The sequence below is a fragment of the Trichechus manatus genome, unplaced genomic scaffold (genome assembly GCF_000243295.1).
Source record: "Trichechus manatus latirostris isolate Lorelei unplaced genomic scaffold, TriManLat1.0 scaffold00058, whole genome shotgun sequence".
Classification (NCBI taxonomy): domain Eukaryota; kingdom Metazoa; phylum Chordata; class Mammalia; order Sirenia; family Trichechidae; genus Trichechus; species Trichechus manatus.
The window spans coordinates 11,543,285-11,549,746 of record NW_004443994.1 but is presented as its reverse complement, the minus strand read 5'-3'; the positions used below and the strand labels follow the sequence as shown (position 1 = coordinate 11,549,746).

The window sequence follows — 6,462 nt, the reverse complement described above, 5'->3', positions numbered from 1 at the left end:
ATTTCAGGCAATCGGATACTGTATGTTCTATACATACATAAATAAATGCAATTATAAGGAAACAGCTTTTATTTGTGAGAAAACCCTATAAATTTACTATAAGTATAAATTTAGGGACAAATCTACAGCACAATGTGTTAGAATGGAGCAGATTTTTTTCCCTAGGAGGCTGAAAACTATTGAACAACAATTGCTTGCTCAGCTCCTTGAACTCTCCTTGCATTATATATAGGATTAAAGCACTAATAGGGGCATTAGGTGGCACAAACAGTTAACCAAAAGGTTGGCAAATTCGAACCCAACCAGAGGCACCTCAGAAGAAAGGCCTGGAAATCTGCTTCTGAAAAGTCATAGCTGGAATTGACTAGAAGGCAACTGTTTTTTTGTTTGATTGAAAGAGCTAATATGATTCTCTTCCAAATGTAGATTTACAGATGTATGTCTTGGTCTATAAGTTTTCCTACCATATGTTTGAGTGGCCTTGGTTAAGTAACTTACTTCAGTATCCCCACTTAAAAGACAAAGCAGTCAGATTAGACAATCTTTAGTTCTTTCTAGTTCTAAGGCCTATGACTTCTACATATATGATCACTCACTTATCCAATCAAGCACTATCAACCTTCAAGAACAAACCATGAACTGAGAAACCATTTTAAAGCCTGTAATTATACCAATGGACATTGTTATGGATTGAATTGTGTCTCCCAAAAATTTGTGTTGCAAATCCTAACCTCTAAACCTGTGGCTATAATCCCATTTGGGGATGGACTGTCTTTGTTATGTTAATGAAGCAGGATTATTATAATGTATGTCTTAAGTCAATCTTTTTTTTCCAATGTCATCTTGAATTTTTAATTAACATTAAATTATGTCTTAATTATTTTTATTTACTTTTTCATAAAATACTCAGTGTAGTTTTAAAAAGATGTACAAAACATTTGTGCATTTAGATAAGCATTTAAAATACAAGGTAAGACTACAAACCAGTGTGACAGGTTTTCTTCTGTCACTTGTAAACTAGATTAGAAGGCAATCCTCATAATTCCAGAAACAAGTAAAGCAAGAATGGAAATATTATTATAATTTACAATCAGGATAAACTGCATTCAATTAGGAGTCAGGGGTCTGGTTTCTGATCCCATCTTTCACAGTGCCATCTTGAATAAGTCTCTCAAACTCTAGATATTAGAAGTCCTGTCACAAAATGAAAGCCCTGGTGGCACAGTGGTTAAGAGCTCGGCTGCTAACCAAAAGGTCAGCGGTCAGAATCCACCAGCCGCTCCTTGGAAACCCTATGGGGCAGTTCCACTCTGTCCCACAGGGTCACTATGAGCCGAAATTGACTGGATAGCAACCGGTTTGGTTTGGTCTTTGGTCACAAAATGAAAGGGGTTAAATCAGGTCATCACGAATATCCTTTCCAGATCTGTTATTTTGTAATGCAGTGAAATCAGACTGACAAGGTCCAAGATGTTTTGGGTCAGGAATTTTAAAACCTGTATTCCATACACACTGCTTCTTGAATTTCTACTTCTTTTTTGAGTCTTTTGAATATTTATTAAAAGTATAGTTCCATGTTTTTCTGTGAATTTAAATATGTTTTCCTATTTAACAGCCTCTTCGTCGTTAGCAATAAAAGTTTGTCAACAATATATTTTTCATTTCTTGCCTCTGTTTATTTTTGGCTTGCTTTTGTAATTTCCCCAAGATCTCTTCTGGAGTTGTGGAGGTCAAAATCTTCACTACCTTTTCGCAAGACTTACCACCTTTATCCAGAACCACATCACTCTTCCTGAGTTCTAAGACCTTGGTAAGACAGTGGCAGAGATCAGCATTAGCCTCGCCTTCTGATGGAGGTGCTGCCATAGCTACATATATGGCTTCAACTGTCAGGTCTGTTACAATATTTTGTTTGGAGCCAGGTTTGTCATGGATGGCTATGGTGACACAACCTTTAGGATCAACTGCCACAGGACCTAAGGAAGGAAGTGGTCTCTCTGGTTCCTTGCTCTGGCTTTTACCCTTGTTCGTCGCACCAGCCTTCTTAGGCATCCCGGCGCCGAAAGGAAGCTGAGCAGAGGCAAGAGCACTGGGTCCTGCCCAGAGCTGGCTCAGCCAGCAGCCGATCTGCAGCATCCCCACCTGGGGAGCTCAAGTCAATCTCTTTTGAGATATAAAACAGATTTAAAAAGCAAGCAAGAGAAGCAGACAAGGGGGGAAGCCAGATTCCAAGCCACAAGAAGATTGCCCAGGAGCAGAAGCTCAGAAGAGACAAGGACTTTCCTCTAGAGCCAACAGAGAGAGAAAGCCTTCCCCTAGAGCTGGCACCCTGAATTTGGACTCCTAGCCTCCTAACCTATAAAAAATAAATTTCTGTTTGTTAAAGCCATCCACTTGCGGTATTTCTGTTAGAGCGGCACTAGATAACTAAGACAGACCTAATAAAAAGAAAAAAGAGATGAAATTTAAAAGATACATTATGATTAGCTGGCATACTGATTGAAAGAAGATACGCTCTTGTTGGGTGATGATGGCCGTTAAACCTAAGCCCTGCTACCATCAAGTCATAAAAGTTGAAAGAAGAGGCAAGAAAGGAAGAGACAGCAATAAAGAAAAAAAAAAAAAAAGCAAAACAGAAGGAAGAAATCAGTAAGCAGCCAACCTCTGCAATAGCAGAGACTAAAAGAAGCATCAGGGATAATGACCAGGAAGGGGGAAAGCAGAGAAAACTGAAGCAAGAGTAGCAAAAACGAAAGTAAGAAAAAGGAAAGAACGCCTGCTAAAACATGAAAGCTAGGTGAGCCATTCAATAGACGTGGAAGCTGAGGCTCACCCACCTTTCAGACCTGGAGAATTGTTGTTTTTAAGTGCTGTCGAGTCAGTTTCAACTCAGAGTGACCCACCGTACAACAGAATGAAACACTGCTCGGTCCTGCACCATCCCTCGCAATTGTTGTTATGCTTGAGCCCATTGTTGCAGCCACTGTGTCAATCCATCTTGTCGAGAAACCTTCTTCTTTTTCACTGACTCCTTACTTTACCAAGCATGACGTCCTTCTCCAAGGACTGGTCCCTTCTGATAACATGTCCAAAGTACATGAGACAAAGTCTGGCCATCCTTGCTTCCAAGGAGCACTCTGGCTGTATTTCTTCTAAGACAGACTTGTTCGTTCTTCTGGTGGTCCATGGTATATTGAATATTCTTCACCAACACCATAATTCAAAGGCATCAATTCTTCTTTGGTCTTCATTATTCACTGTCCAGTCTTCACATGCATATGAGGCATTTGAAAATATCATGGCTTGGATCAGGTGCATCTTCGTCCTCAAAGTGACATCTTTCCTTTTTAACGTTTTAAAGGTCTTTTGCAGCAGATTTGCCCAGTGCAATACGCCCTTTGATTTCATGATTGCTACTTCCATGGGTGTTGATTGTGGATCCAAGTAAAATGAAATCCTTGACAACTTCATTCTTTTCTCCATTTATCATGATTTTGCTTATTGGTCCAGTTGTAAGGATTTTTGTTTTCTTTATGTTGAGGTGTAATCCATATTGAAGGCTGTGTTTTTTGATCTTCATCAGTAAGTGCTTCAAATCCTCTTCACTTTCAGCAAGCAAGTTTGTGTCATCTGCATACTGAAGGTTGTTAATGAGTCTTCCTTCAATCCTGATGTTACATTCTTCTTCACAGAGTCCAGCTTCTTGGATTATTTGCTCAGCATACAGATTGAATAAGTATGGTGAAAGGATACAACTCTGACGTACACCTTTTTTTATTTTAAACCAGGCAGTATCCCCTTGCTCTGTTTGAACGACTGCTTCTTGGCCAATTTTGTTATGATCCACACAGTAAAATGTATTTGCATAGTCAATAAAACACAGGTAAATACCTTTCTGATATTCTCTACTTTCAGCCAAGACACATCTGACATCAGCCATGATATCCCTCGTTCCACATCCTCTTCTGAATCCAGCTTGAATTTCTGGCAGTTCCCTGTCGGTGTACTGCTGCAACCACTTTTGAATGATCGTCAGCAAAATTTTACTTGTGTGTGATATTAATGATATTGTTCGATAATGTCCGCGTTCTTTTGGGTCAACTTTCTTGGGAATAGGCATAAATATGGATCTCTTCCAGTCGGTCGGCCAGGTAGCTGTCTTCCAAATTTCTTGGCATAGATGAATGAGTGCTTCCAGTGCTGCATCCTTTTGTTGAATCATCTCAATTGGTATTCTGTCAATTCCTGGAGCCTTGTTTTTCACCAGTGCCTCTAGTGCAGCTTGGACTTCTTCCTTCAGTACCATCAGTTCTTAATCCGATGCTATCCCCTGAAATGGCTGAACATCAACAGACCTGGAGAGAGCTTCCTTGTATCACAGTGACAATCCCAGTGCACTGAGGTTAGCTTATGTTCAATCCACTGTGCCTATCAGATGAGTTTAAAACATTTTTAAAATTTATTCTCATCTCTAAAATGTTTCTAAAAGAGCCTTGTTAATTAAGGAACTGACCTTTGGATCATGAGAAACCTGAATCATCCAACATGTCAGATAATTGAGATGCTTCCTCGTACATGGAGTGGGTTTATGCATATATACATGGATGATTTACAAATAGATATAAGTAACTTCATACTTGAGGGCCTCGAACAAAGCTATAATTACTGTATAAAGAAATCAAATATATTTTTCCCTTCTCTCTATTCTCCTTCTACTTGTATTTCTTGGGAATTCACATATGTGTGTGCTGACAATGTAAATCCAGCAGAAGGCTTAAGGAAATCAGCAGAAATTAAATTCACAGATCTCTGTTTTTTCCTGTGCTATTTTCATAGGAATCTGTGTCTTTGGGAGAATTGTAAGCAAAACGTATAGTGTCATTCTAAGTCTTCTGTTTAGCTCAGCATCATGCAAATTTCCAATTATTAGTAATCATTCTGGGAAACAGAAAGATTATAATCATAAAAATAAAAGAATGCCAAATTGACCAGTACTTTATTAGCAACTTTGGAAACAAATGTTAAGAGTGTGCTAAATAGTAAAAAAATATATATATATATTTATCTATAGGATATGTAGTGGTGTTGTATATAAAAATACTAACTTATATGTGTTCACTTATATGTGATGGAATACCAGTTGAGATGTTTCAACAGATGCAGCACTGGAAGTCTATGCCAAGAACTTTGGAAGACAGTTACCTGGCCAACTGACTGGAAGAGATCCATATTTATTCCTATTCCCAAGAAAAGTGACCCAACCGAATGCAGAAATTATTGAACAATATCATTAATATCACATGCAAGCAAAATGTTGAAGATCATTCAAAATCGGATGCTGCAGTATATTGACAGGGAACTTCCAGAAATTCAAGCCAGATTTAGAAGAGGACGTGGAAACAGGGATATCATTGCTGATGTCAGATGGATCCTGACTGAAAGCAGAGAATACCAGAAAGATGTTTACCTGTGTTTTATTGACTATGCAAAGGCATTCGACTGTGTGGATCATAACAAATTATGGATAACATTGTGGAGAATGGGAATTACAGAACACTTAATTGTGCTCGTGAGGAACCTGTACATAGATCAAGAGGCAGTCATTCAAGCAGAACAAGGGGATACTGCAGGGTTTAAAATCAGGAAAGGTGTGCGTCAGGATTGTATCCTTCACCATACTCATTCAATCTGTATGCTGAGCAAATAATCCAAGAAGCTGGACTATATGAAGAAGAATGCAACATCAGGATTGAAGGAAGACTCATTAACAACCTTCAGTATGCAGATGACACAACCTTGCTTGCTGACAGCAAAGAGGACTTGAAGCACTTACTGATGAAGATCAAAAAACACAGCCTTCAGTATAGATTACACCTCAACATAAAGAAAACAAAAATCCTCACAACTGGACCAATAAGCAACATCATGCTAAACAGAGAAAAGAATGAAGTTGTCAAGGATTTCATTTTACTTAGGTCCACAATCAATACCCATGGAAGAAGCAGTCAAGAAATCAAATGACGAATTGCGTTGGGCAAATCTGCTGCAAAAAACGTCTTTAAAGTATTGAAAAAGAAAGATGTCACCTTGAAGACTAAGATGTGCCTGATCCAAGCCATAATGTTTTCAATTGCCTCATATGCATGTGAAAGCTGGACAATGAATAAGTAAAAACGAAGAGGAATTGATGCTTTTGAATTACGGCGTTGGCGGAGAATATTGAATATACTATGGACTGCCAAAAGAACGAACAAATCTGTCTTGGAAGAAGTACAACTGGAATGCTCGTTAGAAGCAAGGATGGCTAGACTACATCTCACATACTTTGGACATGTTATCAGGAGGGATCTGTCCCTGGAGAAGGACATCATGCTTGGTAAAGTAGAAGATCAGCAAAAAAGAGGAAGACCCTCAACGAGATGGACTGACACAGTGACTGCAACAATGGGCTCAAGCATAACA

General features: G+C 38.8%; 1 pseudogene across 1 annotated transcript; it reads right to left on the bottom strand.

Annotated features, from left to right (window-relative positions):
• Window positions 1-1,626: 1,626 nt before the first annotated feature.
• LOC101360066 (UPF0235 protein C15orf40 homolog pseudogene) lies at window positions 1,627-2,144 on the bottom strand (annotated as a pseudogene). Its single transcript, XR_001121501.1, has one exon. The product of XR_001121501.1 is annotated as a UPF0235 protein C15orf40 homolog pseudogene (transcript).
• Window positions 2,145-6,462: the final 4,318 nt, after the last annotated feature.